The sequence below is a fragment of the Oryx dammah genome, unplaced genomic scaffold (assembly GCF_014754425.2).
Source record: "Oryx dammah isolate SB20612 unplaced genomic scaffold, SCBI_Odam_1.1 HiC_scaffold_2, whole genome shotgun sequence".
NCBI lineage: Eukaryota > Metazoa > Chordata > Mammalia > Artiodactyla > Bovidae > Oryx > Oryx dammah.
This window is the reverse complement of record NW_024070186.1, coordinates 500,242-514,757: the sequence shown is the minus strand read 5'-3', so window position 1 is coordinate 514,757 and position 14,516 is coordinate 500,242. Positions and strand designations below refer to the sequence as shown.

Sequence of the window (14,516 nt, the reverse complement as noted above, 5' to 3'; positions counted from 1 at the left end):
ATTAATACCTTTTTAAGATTGCATAACCCTGTGAAGTAGATGTCTTGTCTTACCCATCTCTGCTTCTCCCTCTAACATCTAGCAGTGTACCTTACATGTAGTAGGTGCTTCATGAATATTTATTAAGTTGAACTGATTTGGTCTCTGGGCATGAAACCCAACAGAACATTTGCCAAATTAGAAGATTGAATCTGAAAGCATAGTTGAGCCTGTCATCAAGTCAACAAGATGGAGAAAGCATCAGTGAGAATAGAGTGATAATTGTCATTAAAATGTAATAGGGTGAAATCTTCTCCAAGGGAAAAGAAAAGGACAGGACATTAATTTTAGTGACTTAGTGAGTTCAGGATTATTTCTTAACTCAGATGTGTTATGTAAATAAGACAAGCTCCCTTCTTTAAAATACAGGATAGGAAAAATATTTTTAAATGTATACATTATATATAACTAAATCACATTGCTGTACTGCAGAAATTAAGACAACACTGTAAATCACCTATACATCAATAAAACAAATATATAATATAAAAATGTGTGATGTGAAAAAGTCATAGGTATTTTCCTTTCTGCATAAATCGGAGTAAGGATACCATGACTTGTGCAGAGTGGTAGGAAGATCAAACAAGATTCTCTAGGCAAAGGGCTCAACACAGCTCTTGACACGTATTAGGCACTAAATAAATCTTCATTTCCTCCCTCTTCACTGAGTAAACCAAATGCGTTTACTATACCCCATTCATTCATTTATTCATTCCACTTTTAGTGGAGATATGCTATGAAATCAAGAAAGATTTCAAAGAGGAATGGCACTTGTTTCAAGCCCTGAAGGACAAAGAAGATTTCAGCAAATAGAGGAAAAGAAAGGTAATTCAGTAGAATAAAAAATACGTAGTATTTTGAAAAATCCTTAAGAAAAAGAAGTACATTAAAATATGAGGTTAATGTGCCAAGTCACTTCAGTCGTGTCTGACTCTTTGCAATGCTGTGGACCGTAGCTGGCCAGGCTGCTCTGTCCACAGGCTTCTCCAGGTAGGAGTAGTGGAGTGGGTTGCCGTGCCCCCCTCCAGGGGATCTTCCCAACCCAGGCATCGAACCCACGTCTCCTGTGCCTACTGCTTTGGCTGGTGGGTCCTTTACCGTTAGCGCCACCTGGGAAGCCCATGAGGTTGATAATTTGGAGAAAAAACAGTGAATTCAAGTTGAGAAAACATGGGCAACATCACAGAGTCGGGCGTATTTAGAGCACAGGGTAAACTAGAGGATAGGGGTAGAATGCGAAACTAAAGCAAAAAGGTAGATGAGGGCGAGAAAAGGCACAGCTTCAACACCAACATGAGTCTTTGCGTTTTGCGGTCCCAGCTGCTGAAAAGCACCGAGGGAATCTGGCACCCCTTGTGGCCTCTGCAGTCTTTTCTAGGCGACCTCCTCGACTCCCGTCTCACTGTGACAGCCTTGTGTGACCCGAATTTACATTTTCAGTCCAGACCTCTTCCCTGCGCTCACAGCTGTAAGTTCACATCACACAGCTGCTTAAGGACAGCTCCACGTGGAAATATCACAGACACGTTCCAGCTAACAATGCAAGATTAACCTTGTCATCTGCCCCAGTATTTGCTCAAGTCCAGTTAACTACTATTATCCACCCAGTCCTTCAGACCCGATACTTGAGATACATCCTTGACTTCTCCTTCTCCCTTATCACCTATATCCAGTCATAAGATTTTCTAGAATCAACCCTTGCTCAGGGCAATGTTGTGTTTCCCCTGAATGTAAAAGACTCCTAACCACTCCTCCACTTCAGGTTTCCCCCTCTCCAGTTTATTCTCCACGGAGAAACAAAAGTGATTTAGTTGAATTGTCAGTCTGAGTTCATTACACCCGTTTGAAGTCCCTCAGTGGCTCTGTTGTACCCGGAGCAAAGTTCCAACTGCTTACGACGGCCTGCAAGGCCCTGCACACTTTGGACCACAGTCACCTGCGTCTTCGTCTCCCACCACTCCCCCTGGGTCACTGCGGCCCAGTCTCACTCTGCTCACGCGAGCACCTGCACACAGGCACTTCCCTCTTCCTGAAGACCCCCGTCCCCTTCCCCCACCAACGTGACTAACACTACCCCCTGCGCATCAAGTGCGTAATGCTGGATGCAATACCTGTCCTCCCAGGAAGATGACACAAGAGCCGTCTCGACCCTCTGCACCAGTGGCAATGCCTGGCAAATAGTAGCTGCTCAACAGGGACTCGAGGCAAGAGGAGTAGCCGGATCCCAGCTGTGCAGGATCCTTCTGACGTCAGGCGGGAGGTTGTCCTAGACAGTCCAAGGACCATATTCAGAATGCTATTTCCAAATTAGATGAGGGCCAGGCCTGAATGACATAAACAGAACAAAAGAGAGATGGAAACAGTGAACACGGATATCCATCCTAATATCCTGCGCTAAAATGAAAGCCCATCACAGAGTATCTTTGCATAAAGACGTGGGATGGAGCAGAAGAACTGCCCAACGCTGGGACCGCGGAGAAGGGGGTTTACTTGACCAGATTTTCATGAGTCTAAAGCCTCCACCATTCCCCTTGAGAAAGAGACTATGAAAATGCAGCCTACATTTCAGGACTTTACAAAACTATTCAGTCTATAACAACTGCCTAAAAGCCTCTTTTCACTGCCTTAGAAAAGTGCCCAGGGAAGTTTGCAAAAGGCTTTTAATCTACCTCGAGAGAGAAACTTGTCCCTTTAGACCACCATTATTTCCTGTATTATATTTGATGCAAGTGAAACTAAAGAGAAATATCTAGTAATGTAAAATAAACCCAACAGTACCATTCAGTATTGCTATTGCTTCAAGTCTGCTTTTGAAAGTTCATTTCTTACAGGAATATTTTTTGATGGGGGTCTTCATAACCACAGCTTTCCTGGTGACTTAGCTGGTAAAGAATCCACCTGCAATGTGGGAGACCTGGGTTCAGTCTCTGGGTTGGGAAGATGCCTTGGAGGAGGGCATGGCAACCCACTCCAGTATTCTTGCCTGGAGAATCCCATGGACAGAGGAGCCTGGCGGACTGCAGTCCATGGGGTCACAGAGAATCAGACATGCCTGAGTGACTAAGCACAGCACACATAACCACAGGCACTGGTCACTCAGGGAATACACCATTGTGATATTTGAAGAAAAAGGCATAACAAACTAGAAATTTGTTGATAAAATTCTAGCAAACAAAATTTGTTGATAAGCTGTTTTAAAATCATTTTGGGGCTTTGAGTTTCTATGGCTAAACATGTTTCTAAAAAGCCACACAAACAAAACGTCAGGATACGTAATAGACCCTCATTCCCATCCGTTGCTCTGGAACCATATCAATATCACTGAAGGAATGGTATTTTTAAACTAGGAAAAAGGCAAGCAAAAACTTTTCAGAGTTCCTGTGAGTTGAGCAAACACTTATCTAATGACCTTGGCTGGCCTTGACTGCTCTGCCTTAGTTGCCCCATCTTTCAGACGAGAAGGGTCAGCCAAGTGATCACTAAGCTCTCTTCTCTTGGAAAAATATCTCACAGTTTAAAGAGAAAAGTAGGCATTTAAAACAAAAAGCAGAAAATAACTGTCACACAATGTGATGTACACAACAGTAAAGCTGAGGGGACATTAAGCTACCTCCCCCGGGGGTCTCGGGGAAGAAAGTCTTCAACGGGAAAGAAACGGTTCTTTAGCTGAGGTCTTGAAGGACAAATAGGACTTGACTAGAATGACAGACAGAGAAGGCGATGGCACCCACCCCAGGACTCTTGCCTGGAAAACCCAATGGACGGAGGAGCCCGGTGGGCTGCAGTCCATGAGTCGCAAAGAGTTGGACACGACTGAGCAACTTCACTTTCACTCTTCACTTTCATGCACTGGAGAAGGAAATGGCAGCCCACTCCTGTGTTCTTGCCTGGAGAATCCCAAGGACGGGGGAGCCTGGTGCGCTGCAGTCCATGGGGTCACACAGAGTCGGGCACGACTGAAATGACTTAGCAGCAGCAGCAGCAGCAGGACAGAAGTGGGAGAGGCATGCCAGGCGAGAGAGAGTCTGGGAAAAGACCTAGAGGGCTGAAACATCAGTGGTCGCATGAAACGGCAAGGGCGTTGTGGCAGATGGAGCAGAGCACGCCAGCATTGGGGCTGCAGGCAGTGAGCTTAGCAAGCTAGGCTGGAACCTGGAGGCCTGGTTTATAGTGGACAGAAGCGAGGAGGGCAGAATGGGCACTGAGGGACCCTAAGGAAGAAAGAAAACAAGTTTTGTGTTCTCAAGTAACAACAGAGGATGCAAAGAAGGTAGTGTGAAGTTGTGGAAGGAAGATGACGGTGACTGTGGAAACCTCCTCCCCCGACCATGCCGTGTGGCTTGCAGGATCTCAATTCATTCCCCAACCATGGGTTGGACACGGGCCACGCAGGGAAACCATGGCGCCCGAGCCACTGGACGGCCAGGGAGCACCCCTGGAGAGGCATTTTTAACACACACACACACACACACACACACACACACACACACAAACCTGTATTGTCAGGGCTTAAAAGTGGTTAGAAGTGGTATTTAAGAGACAGGGTAAAGCTGATGCTGACTTTCACAGGAAGAAAATACAACAGAAATGCTACCACACACGCCTAGTAGGAGTGCACGATGGTGTGACTGGTGGGTTCTCAACAGATTACATACAGGTACAGTATGGCCCAACAATCCCTAGGTATATGCCCAGGAAAGTGAAAACATACGTTTACCAAAACAGTGTGTAAGAATGCTCAGAGCAGCATTATTCGTAACAGAAAAAAGGTGGAATTAGTCCAAATGCCTACCAACTGATGAATGGATAAGTAGAAGGTGGTAGAGCCAGACAGTGAGATACGATTTGACAATCTAAAAGAAACGAAGTGCCAAAGCTACAAGAGGAATGAAGCCTGAAACCGCATATTGCATGGCTTTATCTGCATGACATGTTTAGAATAAGCAAATCCATTGAGACAGTAAGTATTTGGGTGGTTTCATAGAGCTGGGAAGCTGAGGAGAAATAGGGAGTGACTGCTAATAGAGTTTCTCTTTAATAATGAAAACATTCCAAAATTGATTGTGGTCATGGCTGCCCAACTCTGGAAATATACTGAAAACCACTGAACTGTCGCTTTAAAAAGGATGAATTGCATGGTATGTGAATTATATCTCAATAAAACTGTTATCTGAAAAGTGCCAGGGGGAACCACCCCAGCTACAAGGTCCTCAAGAATGAGACGCATGCCTTGATGTAGTAGGAACTCAGAAAAATATTGAAGAAAAACCACATGAACAGGTCAGAATCAAAGAGAAGACAACATTCCGTTACGATGCCAAGGACTGCCCAATCTTTTAGGCTTTGGTTGTGCACCTAGAACTAAGAATTGTCCAGAAAAATACCAGAATGATGGCATCTGTTCTCTGTTCCTCCTCTCAGAGGTCAACCAGCATCAAGCTGTGCCTGTCTCCCCATCAAATCACACAGAGAAAAGGCATCCCGAAACCTGCCCTTTTAATTGAGCCTGGTGACTAAACCCTGTTTCTCCTGCATGATGCTGAAGGCTGAACGGAGAGGTGAGAGGCAGGTGTGAAAGCTGGGTTGTTTGTTCTGCTGGTTTATTAACTGCTTGTTGGTTTTTTAGTTGGTTTGAATTGGTTTGTTATGATTTGCTTTTTGGAGACAATGAAAACTATAAGAATGATACACACCAGATTGTGAAGTGTGGTTATTTTTGAAAAGGGAGCTGAAGTTTGGAGCAATGTTACAAGTAGGGAGACTGTGACTTATCTGTGTTAGAATTTTTTTTAATTTATTTATTTTAATTGGAGGCTAATTACTATACAATATAGTGGTGGGTTTTGCTATACATTGACATGAACCAGCCACGGGTGTACATTTTTATAAAAAGAATACATACACTACTATTAGTTTTGTTTTTTAAATATTTAAATGAGCCTAACCAGAAAAGGAAAGATTTTAATTTTAGTTTAGTTAGATTTTAACTTTCTTAGTACTGCTTTTGCTGTATCCCATAGGTTTGGTTTGATTTTTCATTTTTATTTTATATTGGAGTATATTTGATTAACAATAATATGTTAGTTACAGGTGTACAGGAGAAGGCAATGGTAACCCACTCCAGTGTTCCTGCCTGGAGAATCCCAGGGGCGGGGGAGCCTGGTGGGCTGCCGTCTCTGGGGTCACACAGAGTCGGACACGACTGAGCAACTTCACTTTCACTTTTCCCTTTCATGCACTGGAGAAGGCAATGGCAGCCCACTCCAGTACTCTTGTCTGGAAGATCCCATGGATAGAGGAGCCTGGTAGGCTGCAGTCCATGGGGTTGCAAAGAGTCAGACATGACTGAGTGACTTCACTTTCACTTTCACAGGTATACAGCAAAGTCATTCAGTTATACCCATACAAGTATTCATTCTTTTTCAAAATCTTTTCCCATTTAAGTTACTACAGAATATTAAATCAAGTTTCTGGCACTAAACAGCAGGTCTTCAGTGGTTATATACTTTAAACAGAGCAGTGAGTACGTGTCAGTCCTAAACGCCCAGTCTCTCCTCCTCTCCCCCACACTTTGCCCTCGGTAACCATAAATTCATTCTCTAAGCCTGTATTTCTGTTTCATAAATAAGTTTATTTGTATTTTTTAGATTCTGCATATAAGCAGTATCATGTGAATGTCTGTCTTTGTCTGACTTACTTCACCTGGTATGATCATTGCTGGGCCCATCCATGTTACTGCATACCATCCCTACGATTTTGCTTTCATTCATCTCAAAATATGTTCTACCCTCCCTTTTATTTCCTGTTTGACCCACTATCTATCCAAGAGTATGTTATTTAACCTCCACGTATTTGTAAATTTTCCAGTTTTTCTTTTGTTATTAATTTCTGTTCTCATTCCATTGTCTACTGTGGTCGGATGATATTTGATACGAAGAAAATCTATTATTTAGAGGCATTTAGACACACATGATCACCAAGTGCATAAGCCTTGCTTCATTGCTTAAAAACAGAATCACTGAAAGCACTTCTCCTACAACAAGAGTTTCCCCAAGTATAGCTTATGAAATGAATTTAGGTGATTCATAAAACAAGTTATCTTTTAATATTTATGCATCCATTTTAATATGAATTAGAAAACAAAGTTTTCTATTTAAGGCAGTGATTTCAATTTTTTTTCTACAGAAATATTTTTAGTTTTAAAAATGACTCCATCAAAAATATTAAGTACAAAGTCAGACAAAGACAAATATCACATGATATGGTTTACATACAAAATGTAAAAAGGTGATACAATGACCTTATTTATAAGAGAGAAACAAACTCAGACTTCAAAAACAAGCTTCTGGTTACCAAAGGGAAAGGACGAGGGTGAGGAAATAATTAGGCATTTGTGATTAATATTACACACTGCTGCTGCTGCTGCTGTTGCTAAGTCGCTTCAGTCGTGTCCGACTCTGTGCGACCCCAGAGACGGCAGCCCACCAGGCTCCCCCGTCCCTGGGATTCTCCAGGCAAGAACACTGGAGTGGGTTGCCACTTCCTTCTCCAATGCATGAAAGTGAAAAGTGAAAGTGAAGTCGCTCAGTCCTGTCTGACTCTTTGTGACCCATGGCCTGCAGCCCGCCAGGCTCCTCCGTCCATGGGATTTTCCAGGCAAGAGTCTGGAGTGGGCGCCGTTGCCTTCTCCGATATTACACACTACTATACATGAAATACACGATCAACAAGGACCTACCGTATAGCAATGGGAACTCTGCTCAATATCGTATAATAACCTACATGGGGAAAGGATCTGGAAAAGAATGGTTTTATATATATACATAAGTGAATAACTTTCTATTCACCTGAAAACACAACATTGTAAATCAACTTATACCCCAAAATAAATAAAAACTAAATTAAATTTCAAAACCAAAACACATTTAAGGAATGATGAGCTATAATTTATATTTTATATAGTACTAAAACATTGACTATAATAAAAAATACTAAGTACATATGAGTATAGCTGATGAAAATATCATGAAGGTGAAAATAATGCCAGAGTGATTGCTACACATACTAGAGGAGTCACTGATGCTGCCACGTAAAGAAAATTATCGTAAGATTTGGACCAAAGCTATAACTTAGTTTCTACTCAGTGCTCACTAATTTAATCCAATTTTAAAACAGGTTGTGCTCTAGGCTGCTTAAGTGATCTTATTCCGCTGATGTGCTCAGTCACATCTGACTCTTTGCGACCCATGGACTGTAGCCCACCGCATTCCTCTGTCCATGGAATTTTCCAGGTAAGAATACTGGAGTGTGTTACCATTCCCTCCTCCAGGGTATCTTCCTGACCCAGGGATTGAACCTGAGTCTCTGCATTGCAGGCAGCTTCTTTACCACCGTGCCACCGGGGACACCAAGGAGAGATGTGAACCGCCCTCCGTTTGACTGTCCACCAACTCCCGTCACAGTAGAGTCCACGGGTGGAGTGGGGGCCGGCTGGCCAAGTCAGAGCAGAGCAGGCAGCTCCAGCGTCCACCGGAAGTTCAGTTTCACCTGTTACACCAAGGGTCACCCAAGGCTCCGCTGGGGTAATGAAAGTCGATCAAGTGGGATCTGTAGTCAGGCAGGCACTGGGGCCGTCAGTCACGTGTGGGCGCTCTCATCCGACTCGTTCACAAAGAACGGGGACTGGCCGGGGTTGCCTTTTGGGAGCCCCCAGGAGGGCGCTCAGGGCTTTCCCCCTTCCAGCGCCCCAAGCACATCGGTTCACACCAGGTGGCTTCTTGTGGTCTGTCCAGTGCTTCAGGGTCCCCTCGAGGTGGTGGGTGAATCAGAACTGCCAAGAACTGCATTTTCTTTATTAGCCTGCAAAGAGTTGACTCACTGGGAAAGACTCTGATGCTGGGAGGGATTGGGGGCAGGAGGAGAAGGGGACGACCGAGGATGAGATGGCTGGATGGCATCACCGACTGGATGGGCGTGAGTTTCAGTGAACTCCGGGAGATGGTGATGGACATGGAAGCCTGGCGTGCTGCGATTCATGGGGTCGCAAAGAGTCGGACACGACTGAGCGACTGAACTGAACTGATCCTTATTGGCCTCCTCCAAGTCTTGGTCGTTACAGACCCTGAAGGCCTCCTCTACCAAGGCTGACAATGGGATCTGGGGCCCAGCTCAAGCTTTTGTGATTTTCCACGGATGCCAGGAGCAGCCTGCGTAATAAAATGCGTGGCGACTGGTGTCCTGCCCTCTGCGGACTCAGGTCTGTACAGGTGTGATTCCTGAACGCCTCTCACCACCTAGCTCAGGAAGACTGCCGGGTCTTCATCTTTTCCTTGTGTAACCTCTCCTGCCTAACATGGTATAATGTTCTTTAAAAAGTCATACATTCACTAAGCCTGTAAGTCAGGCATTGCAAGGTATTAATACAGGAAAAGTGAAACATAACCATCTGAGGAACTTTCAATATATTCAAAGGTCTGCAGCAGTTTTACTTGCAACAGTCAAAAACTGGGAACGCAAATACGGATAAACAGATGAATGGACGATCAGTAGTATGTCTACAGAACATACTTCTCACCAATATAAAAAAATATATTTCACATAAGGGTATCTGAGAGAAAAGTAGAAACACTTCATGACTTCAATCATATAACATTTTAGACAATTAAAACTCAGTTCAGTTCAGTTCAGTTGCTCAGTCATATCTGACTCTTTGCAACCCCATGGACTGCAGCACGCCAGGCCTCCCTGTCCATCACCAACTCCCGGAGTTCACTCAGACTCATGTCCATTAAGTCCGTGATGCCATCCAACCATCTCATCCTCTGTCATCCCCTTCTCCTCCCACCCTCAATCTTTCCCAGTATCAGGGTCTTTTCAAATGAGTTAGCTCTTCGCATCATGTGGCCAAAGTATTGGAGTTTCAGCTTCAACGTGAGTCCTTCCAATGAATATTCAGGATTGATTTCCTTTAGGATGAATTGGTCGGATCTCCTTGCAGTCCAAGGGACTCTCAAGAGTCTTCTCCAACAGCACAGTTCAAAAGCACCAGTTCTTCAGCGCTCAGCTTTCTTTATAGTCCAGCTCTCACATCCATACACGACCACTGGAAATATTGTAGCTTTGACTGGATGGACCTTTGTTGGCAAAGTAATGTCTTTGCTTTTTAATATGCTATCTAGGTTGGTCATAACTTTTCTTCCAAAGAGCAAGTGTCTTTTAATTTCATGGCTGCAGTCACCATCTGTAGTGATTTTGGAGCCCCACAAAATAAAGTCTGTCACTGTTTCCATTGTTTCCCCATCTATTTGCCATGAAGTGATGGGACTAGATGCCATGATCTTAGTTTTTTTGAATGTTGAGCTTTAAAACAAATCAATGGCTGACTAGAGGTCAGAGTGACATTGATAAAGGAAACAAGGTAAAAATGAAGGTAGACGGGTTTTTTTATGGATGTGATGATGGTTTCATGGATTTATATAAATGTCAAACTTATCAAAGTGTATATTTCAACTATGTGCATTTTACTGCATGTAATAATATGTCATTAAAACATAAAAATTTATTCAAAATAAAAATCTGTATTTCTTACTGCTTAAATAAATGAACTTACTGTTTAAATAAATGATCTCATTAGACAGGCAAATGTTGGCTCTTAACTATCCCATGAGTAGTTAGATTTGTGTTCCTTTTATTAGCCCATGATTGTAAACAACAATAATCTTAGCATAGGTGGTGCTATGGGTCCAGGCAGTCACAAAACACTTTTCCTAAAGCCTGCCATTCTTCTACATATTATTGTTATCAAAACAACAGGAATGTTTCAACCTTCTCAGGTCAGCTTCCCCACAATATACAATGGTTGCCTGAAAAGTCCCTGTCCAGTTAGCACCACTGTTCCCCAAGAAGATGCAACGGTTTGCTGGCGCTGGCAACATGGAAGTGTCTTCTGAAACATTCTAGACGGGTGGTATGACATGATTCCTTCTACAGGAGGCAGCCCCAATCCAATAAGGAAATGAGAGGACACCAAGTCAGAAGAAATAGCACCATGGGAGGGGCCACGAGGGGTTCACTGTTTGAGAAGTGAAAGCTGAAGGAAACCCAGATGCTTCTCCAGGGGAGTCTTCTGGCAGGAGAGGTTACTGCCTGAAACTAAAGGTTTATTCACTAACTAAATCAGACTTTAGTGAAAGTGAAGTCGCTCAGTCATGCCCACCTCTTTGTGACCCCATGGACAGTAGCACCAAGCTCCTCCATCCATGAGATTTTTCAAGGTAAGAGCACTGGAGTGGGTCGCCATTTCCTTCTCCAGGGAATCTTCCCAGCCCAGGGATCAAAACCAGGTCTTTCACATTGTAGACAGACGCTTTACTGTCTGAGCCACCAGGGAAGTCCTTTAAATCAGACTTTAAGTGTTCACTAATTAGGTCCTGAGACATTCAATAAAGAAATTCAACAGGAAATTACCTATCAGTGCATTCAGCCCGAATTTTTATTCCACTTCAGAAAATGTCACGGCCTGTTATAAGACCTGAGAATAACAAATGTGGCTTCAGTCTGACTTTTTCAAAATCCAAAAGGGAAAAATGAACTATAAAGGGGGAAAAAGCCTTCTTGACTCTTCACAGGCCAATGGAAAGATGGAAAGAAGAAAAAGTCAGACCCAAGAGGATTATCTGATATGTTCATGAGATTAGAGTTTTCTTATAGAAGATTTCATGAAAACCATTTAAGTTTTGCTTCAAAATGGACTTGAAGCCTTTAAAGATTACAACTGGTTAGTATGTCTTCTGACCCTCAGACAACGTAGGGGTAGTGCAGTTAAATCACAGGCATTATTTATACAGTGCAAAGATGTAATTGGGTAAGAAGGTGGTATTTTCAGGTAGGTTCATAGCTTCCTCCTTGTCCCTACAGCTCAGCAGTTTTCCCACCTTACTTACTTCCCATTCATCCAGTTCCCTTTCCCATCCCACTTCTGCTTCTAGCTCTTTCTCTCTACTTGTTACCCTAGGTTCTGCTTTCTTCATCTCAATTCCATAAGCTTCCCATTTTTCTTAGTTCAGTTTCCTGCAGAAATTCCTACAGATTCTGAGACGAAGATTCATGTCAAAGCAGTTTATTTTTAAAGTGCAAGAAACACTTATATAGGAAAAGGGAAAAAGATGAGGGAAGGGAAAGCAGTAAGTGGTGTACATCAGGTGAGTTAACACTGTGGGTAACTGGAGTTTAACTCTACAAGAAACTGCTAGAAAATTATGCAAAATTGTGTGCCTCGGATTTCTCCCAGTTGAGGTCAAAAGAGCTGCAGCACTGTACACCACCTCTCAGCAGACTGAAGGTGAAAAGCTGGGAAAAGATATTCTGTGAAAATGGAAACAAAAAAAAAATTATAATGGCAATACTTGTATCAGACAAAATAGACTATAAAGTCAAGGCTGTAACAAGAGACAAAGCCATGAGATACTGATAAAGGGATCAATCCAACAAGAAGATATAATACTTCTAAATACTTATGCAAGCAAAATAGGAGCATCTGAATAATAAAGCAAATATTAACACACATAAAAAGAAAAAGTGACAGCAACACGGGAGTTGTAGGGGACTTTAATATGCTACTTATACCACAGGATAGATAAGCCAGACAGAAAATCAACAAGGAAACACTGGTCTTAAAGAATACCAGACCAGATAGTCTTAATAGGACATTCCATCCCAAGCAGCAAAATACACATTATTTTCAAGTGCACGTGGAACATGACCCAGGATAGAGCATGTCAGACACAAAATAGGCCTCAGTACATTTTCAAAGACTGGAATTATACCAAGCATCTTTGTAGACCACAGTGGTATGAAATTAGAAATCAACTACAAGAGGAGAACTGGGAAAAACTCAGATGAACAAGACGAGACGTGCTGCTGGATAGTCAATGGGCCACAAAGATCAAGGAGGAGAACAAAACATGCCTTGAGACGAGTGGAAGTGGAGACAGAATGTACCGAGATCTAGGAAACGAGGCAAAAGTAGCTCTGAGAGGAAAGCTTTCAGTAACACAGGCCTACTCGCTGGAGAAACAGGAAGATCACAGTCTTCTTGATACCTAGAGAAGCTGGAAAAAGAAGAACAAAGATTCAAATTAGTGGAAGGAAGGAAACAATGAAGATAAGAGTGGAAATCAATGAAATAGAGACTGGAACAGCAGGAAAGATTAATGAAACTAAGAACTGGGTCTTTCAACAAATATCATGACATCACTTGTATGTAGAAATGAACCTATCTACAAAACAGAAAGAGACTCATAAACATAGAGAACAGATTTTGTAGTTGCCAAGGGGAGGGAGGGAAAGAGAGAGACAGACTGGGAGACTGGGGTTGGTAGATGCAAATTATCACATTTAGAACAAATAAACAACAAGGTCCTAATGTATAACATATGGAAATATTAATATACTCAGTATCATGCATAAGTCATAATAGAAAAGAATATTTTAAAAGAATATATATGTGTGTAAACTGAGCTACTTTGCTATACAGCAGAGATTGGCACAGCAAAGTAAATCAACTATACTTCAATTTTTAAAAAAAGAACTATGTCTTTCAAAAGATAAAATCTACAAATCTTTAGGCCAGACTCATCAAAATAGAAGGGGGTGGGGGGAGGCAAACAGACAAAGGCAGAAATGAAAAGGGATAAGCTACAACTGACGCCAGAAATACAAACTACTGTAAGGGATTACTAGAGAACGGACAACCTAGAAGAAATAGATGGATTCCCAGAAACATAATGAAGCCTGAATCTCATAATAACCTAAATGGGAAAAGATCTTAAAGAAGAGTAGATATACGTATATGTATAACTGAAGCACTTTTCTGTACTCCTGAAACTAACACAACATTGTTAAACAACTATAGTTCAATATAAAATAAAAAATCTTTTTGAAAGATGGACTCAAATCAGGCTTCCAGTTCAAGATGGTGGAGAAAGACATCCTTCTGTGAGAGCACCGAAATCACGGCTAGCTGTTGACCAACCAGAGTGCCAGAACCCCATACCTAAAAACAGGAGAGGCTGCAGTGAGGCTGTGGAAGGGGCACAGCTGCAATGAAATCAAATCCCACACCCGCCTGGTGGGTGACCCTCAGACTGGAGAACAGTAATCCCAAAGAAGCTCTCCCGCTGTTGTGACAGCCCTGAACCCCACATCAGGTTTCCTCGCCTGGGGACCCAACAAACAGACGGGAAACCCCCAGGGAATCTGGCCTTGAAGCCATCGGGATTTGATTCCAGGACTTCCGCAGGACTGGGGGAAACAGACACTCCACTTTCGAGGGCACAAACAAACTTCTGTGTGCACCAAGACCCAGAGGAGAGGAGCAGTGACCCCACAGGAGACTGAACCAGAACCCCCCGCCAGCACTGGAGGGGCTCCCGTGGAGGCCTGGATCAGCAGGGGCTCCCCACGGGGCTGGGGCGCTG

At 43.0% G+C, this 14,516-nt stretch overlaps 2 long non-coding RNA genes across 2 annotated transcripts in view; one reads left to right on the top strand and one right to left on the bottom strand.

The window, feature by feature from the left end:
- Window positions 1-230: 230 nt before the first annotated feature.
- The window catches only part of LOC120880212, a 15,861-nt gene continuing 1,575 nt past the window's right edge, over window positions 231-14,516 (top strand). The window contains exons 1-3 of the long non-coding RNA XR_005724980.1: window positions 231-243; window positions 5,605-5,608; window positions 11,687-11,694. This is a non-coding gene — a long non-coding RNA (uncharacterized LOC120880212). The remainder of the gene's footprint in view (window positions 244-5,604; window positions 5,609-11,686; window positions 11,695-14,516) is intronic.
- Window positions 12,159-14,516, bottom strand: part of LOC120880219 — an 8,966-nt gene continuing 6,608 nt past the window's right edge. Inside the window, exons 2-3 of the long non-coding RNA XR_005724984.1 lie at window positions 13,039-13,148; window positions 12,159-12,402 (exon numbers count right to left, since the gene is read on the bottom strand). This is a non-coding gene — a long non-coding RNA (uncharacterized LOC120880219). The remainder of the gene's footprint in view (window positions 12,403-13,038; window positions 13,149-14,516) is intronic.